Consider the following 14491-nt stretch of genomic DNA (forward strand, 5'->3'; position numbering starts at 1 on the left):
ATCTGTACCTGAGCACAGGGTAACTTAACATTCAATTACATCACGTCAATTGTAATTACTTGGAGCATCACTTCAGAACAAGCAAGTTTGATATTAAAGTTTAGTTTTACAACATCAGTAAATGTCTGAGCATATTCACACCAAGATCCAGTAATTTTCAGGAAAATAATGCTGTGGTTTCACTTGATGGTCTCCATAAGACTCAGTCTTTGAAATTACTTACACAAGAATTAATTTACTTCCTCTGTGAATCTTTAGTATATTATAATTTTGCATGCACATCACATATGTCTCAATTATGTGGATAGCCTAATTTATTATATCCTAAGACTCATTTTACACTTTGTCTAATACAAGCCTTGGTTCTTCCAACCACAGTTTGCCATTAGACTCCAGCATACCACACAGAAGATCTGTTAAGCTGACAACAACCTTTCCAACTTTATTTTAATTAATAAACATTATTTACTTTAGTCAACCTTGAATTCAAAACATTGTATCCAAAATCATTTTAAAATCAGTAGTCTGGTCTAAACCAGCGTTTCTTTTAATCCTGCCTGAGAGAATCTTTTCCATCCTATCCAACTATCTCTCACAGTATTTCCAAAACTTGCATCACTGCCATTATCTTATTTCCTTATTAATGCCAAGCACCTTCCGCTAACCTACCCCCCAGCTCATAATATCACAAATTGCACCCTGTCACTATTACAGGAAAGCGCTTGTTTCCTCCCTATATCTAGGCCCTTGCCGTGAAGAAGTTTTTTTCATATAACACACTTGAATTAAAAGCAATATTTCCTCTAACATCGCCAAGCAATGCCATAGCAAATCTACTTGTGTGAAAAATATTCCACTGCACATCAGTCACACACTGTTAGGTACAAAACAATCACACAATTATTACCACCACATGGCTTGGAGCCAGAAATTTACCAGCAATTACCATTGTCTGTTGAAATCACAACTTTACAAGCAGTTGCAATTCATGTGATTTGTCTCTGAGGTTCGCCATCAGAAGTATCTATTTATACAATTGTAAACTGCCACGAGATTAAACATAATTCCATCACAACATCAAGATGTCACAACTATCTTGACCATCAAAGAATGCTAAGAGATCTGCTAAACTGTGTCTTGGCTCTAACATTTAAGATGCACATTTGAAAATTAATCTACATCACCTCACCTCACATCAGAAGACAGGAAAGATAGTCATATACAAAAGTAACTAATCAGTTAAGCAGAAATTCAGGGAAAGAGATTACAACTACAGATTTGCTGACCACATTGTAATGATCATAACATGTAGTCATGACCAAATCTTGACAGAGTCAATTTAATCAAGTTTCTGAAGTTTATTTTTGAAACAAAAGCCCTTGAATCTCATTATATCTCCAACAGCCTCAAATGTTTCCCTCCTGGTATGCTATTTGTTTCACTTAAGGTGCACTGTGCACTATGAAGCTATTTTTTTCACTTACTGTGCATTTTACACAATGAAGCTATTTATGCCCCCAACTAATCCCACTGCGCAAAGAAGGGTCAACATGTGACATTAATCACATTTTTCCACAAACAATTCAGCATCTCTCTTGTATGGCATTATCTAACTGCACAAATTGTAGGACCGTAATGTTTACCTGGGTGCAGCCAGGGCAGTCAAGGCCACATGAAGCCAGCATAAATGTTCGGAATTCAATTTGCAGAGCCCCTGCACGGTGTTAATTATTGATATGAAAACAGCTAGGGCACTTAGTTATCATACAGACAGAAAATGACTTAATTAACTGTGACCAACAAATGAGACTATTTCCCTTCATAGTTTTCATTTGAAGCTACAAATATACATTTATAATTCTTCCACAGTAGCTCGCTTTATCAACATTAAATTCAAGATTATTATTGTTTGTGAAGGTGCCCACACAAGAATTGATTGTGTTCCTTCCATTTATAAGGATGTACAAGAGGAAAATCTGTGCAAACACACATGGGTGAGGTACAGATAAAACAGTTTGTATGCAACAAAGCAAAAAAAAGAGAAATTGTTTCAGGAACTCAAAGGGCAAAGCATTGGAGTATATTAAAGCAGTTTTTTAAAAAGGTTGCAGAGGCTAAATTCAATGAATGATGTGATGGCGATCATTGGATTGTGAAGTTACAATTCACAAACTGAAAATTGCTCTCAGCGCTCCAAGATACTGGCAGGAGTTAATCAACCAGCTTTGCTGGTCCTGATGGTCAGTGATCTCTGCTGGATAACAGGTAACAAGATCAGGCTCAGCTATGTTTGCCAAAGTCAAACAACTGCTGCCCTGACTATATATGATCATTGTCCCATCAAGTCACTTACTTCAGTCAAACAAAGGGAAAGGAGTAGGAGAAAAATATAGACAATATTTTACAATTAGACAATAATAAATAAAAATTCACTTTCAATGGGTACATTTAAAGTTGTACTGCATTGTACAGTCAAGAGCAACTGAAAGTGGAACTAACAGTTCAGTGGTTGCAAAAGTCAATCTTGAACTCAGGGATAATACTACATTACAACTATGACCATACAACAAGTACTTTGTTGAGACCAGTAGTGCAAGGCACTATAGAAATTTAAGTTTCTTTTTATAAAACTGTATGGCTTTTCCAGTTCACTACAAATGAAGACCCTTACTTGTACTTCAAGATTTGACTCCATATCACAACATCTACTGCAATCATAACTGAAACATCTATAACCAGTACAATGGCTAATTGACATGTGGGGTGGGGGGAGGGGGGTGGTGGAATTTTCTTAATAAGAGTATCTCTTAACTAAAATATCATTTGATAGGTAGTAATGAAAGTACTTATTTCTCAGAAATGACTGCCACACTATTCAGATCTCTTGGCATCATGAAAGCCCAAAAACCCACAAAAACAGCAGCTAATGAACTTAAAAAGACCCGATCCAAACAACAAGCAAAACAAATGTAATTTATAAAATACCTTGCAAGAACTGTAACAACACTACATTGGACAAACAGGAAGAAAAATAGCCACAGAATACACAAACGTCAATTCGTCTCAAAAATACATGACCCACTCTCACTAGTATCTTATATACAGATGAGGAAGGGCACCACTTCAACTGGGACAATGCATCCATCCTAGGACAAGCCAAAGACAGACACGCATAAGAATTCCTAGAAGCATGGCATTCCAACTGGAACTCTATCAACAAACTCTATCAACTTGGACTTCATTCACCATTCTGTAAGAAAAAGACCAGGAACTGATATCACCACAGGAACTGATATCACCACAGGAACTGATATCACCACAGGAACTGATATCACCACAGGAACTGATATCACCAACCCATGGAAACCTAAACACAAATAGACAGCGGGCCATTAACACCAGTGCTTCACCAGAAGCTCACTGATGATGTTACCTAGTATGGTGACGAAACATCCAGCTCAGCAAGCAAACTTGCATCCAGAACCTCAACCTGAGCCACAAATCTTCTCAAAACTGGATAACTTATTTCTTCTTCCTTTCTCCAGCTATCTCCTCCTATTTCCATCAGCTGGACTCTGGTTCCTCAACATCTGATTGAGTCATTATGAATCTTAAATACCAAAACCATTTAACAGTTGATATTATGACACTGATTCACTTCTCTTAATAAAAGATCCTGATTTACTTGGCCCTACCAATGGATTCTGTAACTAGCCAAAGTTTCTTTGACTTTCACATTGAGCCGTAGAAGAAATTTCAACTGTAAAAAGTGCATTATGCTTTTCCTTCTATTAGATTTCCTCTTTCTATCAGGTGAGGCTGGCACTGCAGAGTCTCTGCCCAATCTTTACCAGATATGTGAATGCATCCAGCCACTTTACAATAACTTCAATTACATAGCTCTCCTCAGAATTCCACAATTTTTCCTATATGATCTTTCAACCAACCCTCAGCTTTCTAAGATTCATACATCATGATTCATTTTCATTTTGTCTTGTTTACCCTTACTTTGCAACCGATTTTAGCTTAAGCAAACTAAATCTCATCTTGGGCTGAGTTTAAACATCAAATCATACAATCAGAAATCTGTCATAGACTAGCGGGATAATCTGCAAGATATCAGTCTGTAAAAAAAAAACATGAAACTTACTGCCTAGCTAGTCATCTAGCAAAAACCATTCTCAAAGCAGTACTTTTTAAACACTGGATGATTGGAGATATTCATGTGTCTGACTCCATTCTTGTCTGAAATACTGCCAACTCTCCTGTATATGAATACCTGGCAGCAACATCTCAGCAACCCACAAATTGCAAACAAACTTCTCAAAGCCTTAATAGTTTTGGCATTACAGCATCATCTACTTGCAATAGTTGTTGGCCAAAACAAGGTCCCCCTTTCCCTACCACTTCAAAGAAATCAACATATATTTGTTCCCACTGTTTCTTATTTGATGATGGATTGAAAAGAACCTTCATTGGATAATTTCTCCATCCACGTATGCTTACAAAAAAATAGGGATAGTCCATATAAATGCAGTAGCTGTATGCTACTGCATTTATATGGACTATCCCTCTGTGTCCATGATGAAATTCCCCTCTCTAAACCTGGGTAGAATGACTCAAATTTGAAAGGATACAAACTTGATCTATATTTAGTTCATTTCTACATGAGAAGTACTTCTGCAAATCATCATACATTACGGACTAATAACTGAATATTTTATTGAGCTCTTGGACTACATCACTAATTTATCTGCCAGGTACTGCCACATTATTTGTGCATATAAAGTTATTCAAAGTTAGCTCAATGGCTACAAAATTAACTTGTCATATAGACACTGAATTCATATGAGCTGTAGACATGAAATATTTAATATTGAGCTTATGCCTAAGTTTATCATTTGGTCACTCTTGTTTAACAGACTACTTCATCCACTTTCGATAAATGTTTATTTGCTGGTCCCTACTGTGAAGAACCCTGCCTAGTTTAAGTTACTTTTCTTCTGCTAATTCCTTCCTATTGAGGAGACTTTGTTCACCGCCACTACTGCCAATGATAGTTTTGTATTTAATTCATTTTAGAGTCCAATGAATGCCCACACACTTGCCTCCCTAGCCGAAACTGCAATGGCCATAGAAGTATTGAGAGATTGTATAATGCAGCATAAAAACACTGAAAACTTGGCAGACTGTATCAGACTCTCTGAAGATGGCACACTAAGCACAAAAGGATAATGGAGTTACTCCAGAGCTCTCAACGGTGTTTCTTTTTTGGAATTAAACTCCCAACATTTTTAAATACCTTTACAAGGTCAGGCCATTGTAAGGTGAGAACAAATTGAACAAAGACCGTTTTTCATGTATTTATTTTTTTCTGAAATTGCATTTTTATTTGGTATTTCTTTTGACTTAATGTTTTAGGCAACTCAGGTTACACAGCAGTCTGGTGATATTAAAACTCTGCTTAACACTAATTTGAGACTGGATTGTTGGGATTGACACACAGGGATTTTGTTGTACAGGCATCCCTTTAGCACACAAAAGTCATCTAACCATTTTTATGAGGGAAACATTTAATTTATCCTATTTCATTCACTCAAGCTAAATGTGTAATCTTAGTTTGTAGTTACACCTGCCCTCCTTGTTAAGGCTGCATTCCCTTATTGTTCCCATGTGTCATTTTTCCAACTGTGTACTGCATGGACTCATTGTGCAGCTCAACGCAATGTGCACATGGGGCACCTTTCAAATTGCTCAAACTTCCTAAAAATTCAGTTTTACAAATTCCATATTGTGTAACAAAGTTCTTCAGTCCTTAATTTCTCAAATAAAGTGCAAAAGAAAATTTCATCCCATCGAGGTCATCAGCTTTATGTTGTGTATTACATGGGCTAAGATTAAAGCAGATTCATCTGCAAGTCACCATGACTGGACTAACTTTATTTAAACCTTCCAACGGAGAAGGCAACAGAACAGTATGTTCAGATCTTGCAATTTACTATAACATTGGTTGCAAAACTATCCAAGACTAGAGAAAACCAATTCAGTGTACATCTAAATTTAGAACACCCAACAACAGTGGATAAGCTAGATTTGATTCTAACACTTTTCATTTCATTGTGCGTCATGGCCATGAAAAACCTGTATGATGCTTTTCCTTTACATTTTCATGGGGAAGGTTCATGAAGTAAATCCCTAATTTCCCACAAGAAACTGGCTCTGGGTTTACGTTTTTGAACTGCTGCAGTCCACCTGATGTATTTACATCTGCAGTAGTGTTGCAGAACAAATTCCAGGACGTGGACGCAATGGTAGTGAAGGTAGGGACAATAGCTGTGCGTCTTGGAGGGGAAGGTCCAGGTAGTGGAGTCCCTGTGCATCTGCTGAGTTAGTTGTTCCCAGGTGGCAGAGGTTACCATTCAAAATGAGCTGGAAGTGTTCTATGACCTGCTGTACTACATCTTGTAAACACTACATACCTCTCTTACTGTAGGCTGGTGGTGGATTTACCAATTTACAGTGGTAAACAACGATGGATTATGACTTGGCCAGAATTAGTTTAATCGCAGCACCACTTCATCATTATTATTTTCCATAATAATCCCACAGATGCAAGCCACAATTATCCAAACTAAAAAATAATCCAATCAAAGCTAGTTTGAGGTTAGGTACAAAGGTTTTGCCAGCTGAAGGGCAACTTCCACCTGGCATCAAGCTACTTCCGTGATATTACTATTGAACTACAGTTCAGGGAGAATAATTTCAGGTTAATTGGTAACAAGCTCACTTCTGGTCAATCTCTTCAATTTAAAAACAAAGACACAGAACTAAGAACTGATTCAATTTGGTATCCTCATCAAGAATAAACAAGGCACATTTGACAGTCAGTGCAGAAAGGCAATACAATTTATTATACTTACAAGGGTTTGTTTATGTGAAATGGGGGTATGAAACAGCTGCAAAACAGCCATAAAAAAAGCACCAATGAAATGCTACATCAAATCACCAATTGGGGTTGAGAAACATATTAGTTACGATCAAATGGTGATCATAGTAGATGGGCCAAATCATCTAATTTTGCTCCAATATCTTATGGAGCAGCCAAATACCTAGAGACCTGATCGATGATGCTGATGAGGTAAATGTGTTAATTATTAGGACGCCCAGTAACATAAATAGTGTCATTCAGCATGGCAACTCATTCAACCACGTTGCCCAAATGAAACTAATCCCGCTTCCTTGCATCTGGCCGATATCCCTCTAAACCTGTCCTATTAATATATGTATCCAAATGGCTTTTAAATGCTGTAACCTTATCCACCTTTACCGATTCCTCTGGTTTTGTATCTTCTGGAAGACTTATACTGTTTCTCCAAAACCTAAAGTTCTTTATACAAATGGAAAGAATAACAAGCCCAAGGTTGACCCAATACTACAGCAGATATTCTCCTAATCTGAAAAAAAATTCATTTGCTATCCTGCTTTGATTCACGTTACTGAGCCATACATAGCTCTACTTTTCTTTTAATTCCAGGTCTTCAATCTTCTTACCAAAATTTCTGCATGACACCCAGTAAGTCCACACATAGAACATTTATCTTGACTGACCTTTTCTTTATACCATAAAATAATTCAATTAAGTTAGATTAGCTTTAACAAATACATGCTAGCCCTCCTTACTTGTCCATTTTATCGAAATGAAATTAGATTTTGTTGTTTGCAATTGTTTCTGGTGACTGGCTGGTGCTTTCTTGGTTCATGCGTTATCCTACTGCCTGAATAATGATAAAACATTTACAATATCCAGTACTATACCAATACCTAATAGGTGTTGAAAATTGTAACCATATCTTTAATATTTCTATCTCCTGATATTATGTAAAATATCATCTTTCAGCAAACCAGAATGAATTCTCAGGACCACATAACTCAATTTACAGTAATGTTGATCTTTTAGCATGTCTTCTCTATCTATAATTGCTTTGTGTGTAACCTCTTTCTTCTTTTAGTGAAACCCTCACATTATCCACTTCCAAAGAGAAGGACTTTGTAGAAGCAGAGAATATGACTTAATACTAAACAAAAAAAAAATTTCCCGTTGGGGCCTTATGAAACCTGAACCAAAAGGACATTTACTGAGCTAAATAATTTATTTTTAAGTGTGATTCACTAGTCATTACCAAGATGATTACAGCCTCACTTAAACCCTCGCATACCATTTTATAAAAGGGCAATAAAGGTAAAACAACCTCGTTCTAGCAGAGACTTTGGATCCCTGTACACTAGCCCAAAAAGACAGAACAAATGTTGATCTCATTGCACCAAAGATCGGTCAAAGTTTCCAGTCTGATGCAATCACCAACCATCTTCTCTTTGCTAAAGGGAATGATCCCTCTACAACACCCTGATTTATCTCCAATAAAATTGATAACGGTTGCCCTTTTGCCTCCTCTCTTCACACCATCCAAGGCCCCAAACACTCCCAGGTGAATTACACTATATCTGTTGCTCAACAAAGTCTGTTCTACTTTAGGAGACCAAATGCAAATAAACTGAGCGCTTTGCAGGGCACCAATTCAGCCACAAGTATGACCTTGAGATTTCAGTCATCAATCACCTTAATTCTCCAGCTTGCTCGCACACGGACCTTTCTGTCAAACATCTGCTGTATTCCAAAGAATTCAACATGTGCCCAAGAAACAGCTCATATTTCAGTTGGCAGTTTACCACCTTTTAGGGCTAGTATAATCGCAATAATCTCAGACTGCAACCTTTGGACCCACATTGTTTCCTGTTTCTTTGCAGATTTTAATTTATATTGGCCAATGCACTTTGAGACAGGAAAAGAAGTGTTTTACGTTGGGGTGATAGTCCCTTTAAGAGCTAGACTAGACAGAAAAACCAAGGTATTTTGGATGCTGGAAAATCAGAATTAAAATCAGAAACTATTGAATGTGGCAGTAAGAACATTTCAATATTTCAATCGTGCCAAGAAAAAAAATGCCACAGGATTTCTGATGCTTTTACTAGAGATTAAAAAGATTACAAATTTATGAGTTATATTTTCATTTTGCCCTTCTTAATTTATTTCCCTCATGCTGACTATGCAGAGTTCGGATAATTTATGCCCTGCCTGACCCTGCACTTAGCCAGTGTCTACATTCATGTTCTACTAGAAGTACCCAATTAGCAACTGAGAACAGTTAGCTATACCAATTCTTGCTAATCCAGGGACACTGAGGTCAGCTGTAAGTATTGTTGCAGTCTTTGTAGGTGCTTCATGCAGAATAGCATGTACAGGTAGTTCTTCTATAACATGATGGTTGCGTCCTTGTGCAGCACCATGTTACAGAAAAATCATGCTTTAGAAGTAGCACTTAGCGTTGGTTACGTAATTGCATTACAGCCAACACATATTTTAAAAGTTCGTGCTTCAGAAACGGTACCCCAAAGAACCATATGCGTTAAAGCGGATTCACTTTAACAAACGCACATTATAGCAGAATGACATTTAATAGTAAACTGGTGGTGTCAACATCCACTTCTATAAACTGGAATGCTAATCTTTCACCAATTAAATTAAGATCAGCTAATTGTTCCAATTTCTTTAGGTTGAGTTTGTTTTATTGGATTTCATTATTAATGCCAGCTTTTCAATCTATCAGGATTCACCTGCAATAATATCCAAGTGGCTTACAAACCCCTTGAACTATGTTACACCAATCAACTACAGTGGGAGTGGGAAATTGCATAAGCAAAGTAGCATTCTTTACCTTTGCCTCCAATGGTCATGATATGGTCATTGTCAAATTTAGAAAATCTGATCTGATATCCTAGGGAATCAAACTCTCCAAATGCCTTTGCAAATTTTGAAAGGCCAGGATTTTGCTGTAATAAGAACAAAACAATCCATGGCATAGGCAAGAACATGCATGACTTGAATATTAACATCAAGACATTATTACATATTCCTGGAGCAGGTGGGACATGAATCGGTCTCCTGTTCGCAAGGTACAGACACTATCACTGCACCCGAAGAGCCCCAAAATCTTAACAATTCTGGTCTCCTTCTTATTAGGGGATGTTGTGAAACTCGAAAGGGTTCAGAAAAGATTTATAAGGATGTTGCCAATGTGGAGGATTTAAGCTAGAAGGAGAGGTGGAATAGGCTGGGCCTGTTTTTCCTACAATATTACAGGCTGCGGGATGACCATAGAGAAGTTTATAAGTGAGGGACACGGATAGGATAAATAGACAAGGTCATTTCCCAAGGGAAGGGGTGTCCAGAACTAGTGAGCATAGATTTAGGGTGAGAGAGTTAAGAATAAGACGGTGTTATTTTCTGGGTCTGTAGATTGTCAAGGAACAAAAATGGCCTTTGCAGTGATATGTACTTCTTGGCAGATGTGGGAGTTTAAAGAGTTACTGCGGATTATATATGCCATAAATGCTGTTGGATGCAACTCTTATCAGATCGAGTGGATCAGTTGGAGAGACAAATAGAAGTGATGAGGAATTTGCAACAGCTACAATATGTGATGGATGGCAGTTACGAAAAGGGGGCAAAGTCTCAGATACAGTCACACAGATGGGTTAACTCCAGGAAGGGTAAGAGAGGTAGGCAACTAGAGCAGGAGTCTTTTGTGGATATACCCATTTCAAAAGGTATGCTGTTTTGGAAAGTGTAGAGGATGATGGATTCTCAGGGGAATGTAGCACAAACAGCCAAGTTTCTGGTATTGCAACGAGGGGTATATTGGCTTCCAAGAGATCAATGGTGTTAGGGGATTCTGTAGTCAGAGGTACAGACCGATGTTTCTGTGGCCAGCAGAGAAAAAGCAGAATGGTGTGTTGTTTCCCTGGTGCCGGGATCAAGGATGTCTCAGAGAGGGTGCAGAATGTTCTCACGGGGGAGAGGGGTCAACATAAGGTCATTGTCCACATTGGAACCAACGACATTGGAAGGGAAAAGGTTGAGACTCTGAAGGAAGATTACAGAGAATTAGGCAGAAATTTAAAAAGGAGGTCCTCAAGGGTAGTAATATCTGGATTACTCCCAGTGCTACGAGCTAGTGAGGACAGGAATAGGAGGATAGAGAGCAGATGAATGCATGGCTGAGGAACTGGTGTATGGGAGAAGGATTCACATTTTTAGATCATTGGAATCTCTTTTGGGGTAGAAGTGACCTGTACAAGGAGGACGGATTGCACCAAAATTGGAAGGGGACTAATATACTAACAGAGGAATTTGCTAGAACTGCTTGGGAGGATTTAAGCTAGTAAGGTGAGGGTCGTGGGACCCAGGGAGATAGTGAGGAAAGAGATCGATCTGAGATGGGTACAGCTGAGAACAGAAGTGAGTCAAACAAACAGTCAGGGACAAGGTAGGACTAATCAATTAAACTGCATTTATTCTAGTGCAAGGGGCCTAACAGGGAAGGCAGATGGACTCAGAGCATGGTTAGGAACATGGGACTGGGATATCATAACAATTACGGAAACATGGCTCAGGGATGGGCAGGACTGGTAGCTGAATGTTCCAGGATACAAATGCTACAGGAAGGATAGAATGGGAGGCAAGAGAGGAGGTGGAGTGGCATTTTTGATAAGGGATAGCATTACAGCTGTGCTAAGGGAGGATATTCCGGGAAATACATCCAGGGAAGTTATTTGGGTGGAACTGAGAAATAAGAAAGGGATGATCACCTTATTGGTATTGTATAATAGACCCCCCCAATAGTCAGAGGGAAATTGAGAAACAAACTTGTAAGGAGATCTCAGCTATCTGTAAGAATAATAGGGTGGTTATGGTAGGGGATTTTAACTTTCCAAACATCAACTGGGACTGCTATAGTGTTAAAGGTTTAGATGGAGAGGAGTTTGTTAAGTGTGTACAAGACAATTTTCTGATTCAGTATGTTGATGTACTGACTAGAGAAGGTGCAAAACTTAACCTACTCTTGGGAAATAAGGCAGGGCAGGTGACTGAGGTGTCAGTGGGGGAGCACTGTGGGGCCTGTGACCATAATTCTATTCGTTTTAAAATAATGATGGAAAAGGATAGACCAGATCTAAAAGTTGAAGTTCTAAATTGGAGAAAGGGCAAGTTTCACGGTATTAGGCAAGAACTTTCGAAAGCTGATTGGAGGTAGATGTTCGCAGGTAAAGGGACGGCTGGAAAATGGGAAGCCTTCAGAAATGAGATAACAAGAATCCAGAGAAAGTATATTCCTGTCAGGGTGAAAGGGAAGGCTGGTAACTCGAGGGAATGCTGGATGACTAAAGAAATTGAGGGTTGGGTTAAGAAAACGAAGGAAGCATATGTCAGGTATAGACAGGATAGATCGAGTGAATTCTTAGAAGAGTATAAAGAAAGTAGGAGTATACTTAAGAGGGAAATCAGGAGGGCAAAATTGGGACATGAGATAGCTTTAGCAAATAGAATTAAGGAGAATCCAAAGGGGTTTTACAAATATATTAAGGACAAAAGGGTAACTAGGGAGAGAATAGGGCCCCTCAAAGATCAGCAAGGCAACCTTTGTGTGGAGCCACAGAAAATGGGGAAGATACTAAATAAATATTTTGCATCAGTATTTACTGTGGAAAAGGACATGGAAGATATAGACTGTAGGGAAATAGATAGTGACATCTTGCAAAATGGTCAGATTACAGAGGAGGAAGTGCTGGATGTCTTGGAACAGTTAAAGGTAGATAAATCCCCAGGACCTGATCAGGCGTACCCGAGGACTCTGTGGGAAGCTAGAAAAGTGATTGCTGGGCCTCTTGCTGAGATATTTGTATCATCAATAGTCACAGGTGAGGTGCCGGAAGATTGGAGGTTGGCAAACGTGGTGCCACTGTTTAAGAAGAGTGGTAAGGACAAGCCAGGGAACTATAGATCAGTAAGCCTGACCTCGGTGGTGGGCAAGTTGTTGGAGGGAATCCTGAGGGACAGGATGTACATGTATTTGGAAAGGCAAGGACTGATTCAGGATAGTCAACATGGCTTTGTGCATGGGAAATCATGCTCACAAACTTGATTTGAGTTTTTTGATGAAGTAACAAAGAAGATTGATGAAGGCAGAGCAGTAGATGTGATCTATATGGACTTCGCTAAGGCGTTCAACAAGGTTCTCCATGGGAGACTGATAAGCAAGGTTAGATCTCATGGAATACAGGGAGAACTAGCCATTTGGATACAGAACTGGCTCAAAGGTAGAAGACAGAGGGTGGTGGTGGAGGGTTGGTTTTCAGACTGGAGGCCTGTGACCAGTGGAGTGCCACAAGGATCGGTGCTGGGTCCTCTTCTTTTTGTCATTTACATAAATGATTTGGATGCGAGCATAAGAGGTACAGTTAATAAGTTTGCAGGTGACACCAAAATTGGAGGTGTAGTGGACAGCAAAGAGGGTTACCTCAGATTACAACTGGATCTTGACCAGATGGGCCAGTGGGCTGAGAGTGGCAGATGGAGTTTAATTCAGATAAATGCGAGGTGTTGCATTTTGGGAAAGCAAATCTTAGCAGGACTTACACACTTAATGGTAAGGTCCTAGGGAGTGTTGCTGAACAAAGAGACCTTGCAGTGCAGGTTCATAGCTCCCTGAAAGTGGAGTCGCAGGTAGATAGGATAGTGAAGGCGGCATTTGGTATGCTTTCCTTTGTTGGTCAGAGTATCGAGTACAGGAGTTGGGAGGTCATGTTGCGGCTGTACAGGACATTGGTTAGGCCACTGTTGGAATATTGCCTGTAATTCTGGTCTCCTTCCTATTGGAAAGATGTTGTGAAAACTTGAAAGGGTTCAGAAAAGATTCACAAGGATGTTGCCAGGGTTGGAGGATCTGAGCTACAGGGAGAGGCTGAACAGGCTGGGGCTGTTTTCCCTGGAGTGTCGGAGGCTGAGGGGTGACCTTATAGAGGTTTCCAAAATTATGAGGGGCATGGATAGGATAAATAGGCAAAGTCTCTTCCCTGGGGTTGGGGAGTCCAGAACTAGAGGGCATACGTATAGGGTGAGAGGGGAAAGATATAAAAGAGACCTAAGGGGAAACGTTTTCACACAGAGGGTGGTACGTGTATGGAATGAGCCGCCAGGGAATGTCATGGAGGCTGGTACAATTGCATTATTTAAGAGGCATTTGGATGGGTATATGAATAGGAAGGGTTTGGAGGGATATGGGCCAGGTGCTGGCAGGCGGGACTAGATTGGGTTGGGATATCTCGTCGGCATGGACGGGTTGGACCGAAGGGTCTGTTTCTATGCTGTACATCTCTATGACATAAAAGGGACCTAAGGGGCACTTTTTCATGTACAGAGTGTTGCACGTATGGAATGATCTGCCAGATGAAGTAGTGGAGACTGGTAGAATTACTGCATTTAAAGGCACCTGGATGGGTATATGAATAGAAAGGGTTTACAGCAATATGGGTGCTGGCAAATGGAACTAGATTAGGTTAGATATCTGGTCGGCATGGACGATTTGGACCAAAG

At 39.4% G+C, this 14491-nt stretch overlaps 1 protein-coding gene across 33 annotated transcripts in view; it reads right to left on the reverse strand.

Moving 5' to 3' along the window:
• The window catches only part of tcf7l2 (transcription factor 7 like 2), a 201718-nt gene that overhangs the window by 23952 nt on the left and 163275 nt on the right, over positions 1–14491 (reverse strand). The window lies entirely within an intron of this gene.

This window comes from Chiloscyllium punctatum, chromosome 38, assembly GCF_047496795.1.
Source record: "Chiloscyllium punctatum isolate Juve2018m chromosome 38, sChiPun1.3, whole genome shotgun sequence".
Lineage (NCBI taxonomy): Eukaryota > Metazoa > Chordata > Chondrichthyes > Orectolobiformes > Hemiscylliidae > Chiloscyllium > Chiloscyllium punctatum.